Here is a 2,073-nt window from a genome sequence, read left to right on the forward strand (position 1 = left end):
ACACAGTTTAGAAGAGATTCATCAAATGTTTGTTGAATGAGTATACAAATGAATAAACTTTCCATTCCTATGAAAATATTAAACAACAGACTTTTAAAATGAAGAAAACGTTATTTGGCCTAGACTTTTTAGCTAATATTTCTTAAATGCTGCAGAAATCTATCTGTACCTGAATAGAATGAGTAATGGAGGTAACAGGAGGTTTGAAATAGAATTAGCCAGCAGTTCCTATCAGGCTCTAAAGTGGTTCACCTGTTACTTTAAATTATAATCCCAGTAATGGTTTCCGTGAAGAATACATCATCTGCTAGGTCTGGTAAGTGCATTCATCCTGTATTATATAGATACAGTTTTTAAAAGGCAGCACAATAATTTCCAGCCTCTAAATTACTCTTATAGGTAGTGATGGCGTCTTGCCAAATCTAAATCAGCAGAATGTAATAAAAAAAAAAAGTCTCTGACTTCCTTAGCTACAACAAATTTGTTTTCTGTTTTAAAATGGGACACTTGTGTTCCTATGTGTATATTTACTAACACAAGGAGAATATAAATATTGAAAGATCAGGCACATTTAAAATCAAACAAAGGCCTTTGTCCCTTGCAGGGGGCATGGACAGATGGTGAGGAGAATTTCTTATCCTCCTGGCACCTGGCAGCCATAGTTGGGTCTTCTGCCCCCAAGCTCTCTTCATTTTGCTCACCTGTTCGTCACATGACCAAAGGTGGAATCCCTCCTTTTAATAATTCATTTATTAATTCAGTGTCCCTTCTGCTACAGCCCTCAGTAGAGTGTATTGCTTTTGCTGCCCACTGCCTCATCTCCATGTAGATGACCAGGGCACCTATGTTCTGCTTTGGAGAAAGTCCCCATCTCCATCTTTGGGAAGAGCATTCAGGCTTGACCAGATGTGGGAGGTTTCTGGCCTCAGCAATTGGTGTAAGAGTGAGGAGACAAAGCCAAGACCTGAGGGAAGACACCCTTTTCAATCAACCCTTTGCCTGGGAAGGGTTAGACACTCTGTGGATCCTGAGAGATGGGGAGAGGTGGCAGAGATGTAAAGAGCAGGGTTCTAATAATCATAAGATTAACCCTCTAAAGCATCTACTACGAGGCTGGCATTTTTCTCAGAATTATATAGGCAAATGCACTGATGGTTTGTCTCAGCTACATTATTGAACTTAGAGTTGAAGCTGAGGCCCCCAGTTTTAAGGGATGCCAAAGAACACACAGTTATCACTGGGCAGAGCTGGGATAAGAATCTGAGAAGTGCGGCTGGAGGCAGTGGTCATTCACCAGTGTCTTCTCCTGTCTCTTAAAATGATATCATTTGAGCCTGCAGCCAGTTCTATTGCTGTGATTTTCATTTCACTGAGCTCAAGAACTACACCAAGACATTTTGAGTCAGTTTTACCATCCCTGCTAAAAACTAGACCAACTTGTACCCTGATCAGCACTCACCAAACCTACACCAAGATGGTCATGTGACATTTTACCCTAAAAACTTTTGAATTTTTGTTCTTCCTATTGTCTATGTCATCTTTTTTCCCCAAATAGAATGTATATCCTTAAGGTAGGAATCAAGACCATGTGTTTTTATCTGATTCCTCAGAGTTTGCACTACAAAATGGTATCTAATAAATATTTATTAGTTGTCATATTATCAGAACTAGTTACAATAAATAGGAAAAGTCTTGTGTGTTTCTTAAGCGCATGTATTGAGAGAGGTCTCCTTTCCTTGGGTGCAAGGTAGAAAAGGCACATACTTGAAAATGAAAGTGCATTTGGTAAGGAACTAGTCAGAATTTTATTTTGCCTTTGTGTTACCTTCATTTAATGACCTTGCACTGTGCTCATATTGCTGTTTTTGCTATATTGATGATAAGCTCTCATATCCTCTGATAAGTCGCAAAGCCTTCTGCCTGGTAGTGCCCTGTATCAACAGTACTCTAGGAGTTCTTCATGTTTCACAGCTTATAAGAGTTAACTCTGTGTAGAATATGTATTGTTGCATTTGGTCTTCACAGTGACCTTGTGTGATGAGTGCTGTTATGTCCATACAATTAAGAAAGTTA

Source organism: Ictidomys tridecemlineatus, chromosome 5, assembly GCF_052094955.1.
Source record: "Ictidomys tridecemlineatus isolate mIctTri1 chromosome 5, mIctTri1.hap1, whole genome shotgun sequence".
Lineage (NCBI taxonomy): Eukaryota > Metazoa > Chordata > Mammalia > Rodentia > Sciuridae > Ictidomys > Ictidomys tridecemlineatus.